Consider the following 387-nt stretch of genomic DNA (forward strand, 5'->3'; position numbering starts at 1 on the left):
GCATGTTGCCTAACCCCCTTCCCCACCTGCCATTGGTCAGTCCAACAGGTCCCGCCCCCCGACGCGCACCATTGGTTAAGCCAAATGACGACATATCGACCCATGTTTTGACAACGCCACAGAAGTCAGTAGTTGTTTCTGTATGTTAAACTGGGATATAAAGTTTGATCATGTGAATGTCTTTTAACATACATGTGGATATGTGTGTGTACGACATCTGTCTTTCAGCCCCAAACGTGTGTTCCCTGCCCAAGTATTGCCTATGAGAAGACATGTCTGTTTTAACAGCCATTGTTACAAGTTTATAATGTATTTTTCTATCTTATTTTATATGTATGTAATAAACAATATTAAACGCCTTGTCTCTGTATCCTGAATAGATGAAAG

The sequence above is a fragment of the Sinocyclocheilus anshuiensis genome, unplaced genomic scaffold (assembly GCF_001515605.1).
Source record: "Sinocyclocheilus anshuiensis isolate Anshui unplaced genomic scaffold, SAMN03320099.WGS_v1.1 scaffold963, whole genome shotgun sequence".
Taxonomy (NCBI): Eukaryota; Metazoa; Chordata; class Actinopteri; order Cypriniformes; family Cyprinidae; genus Sinocyclocheilus; species Sinocyclocheilus anshuiensis.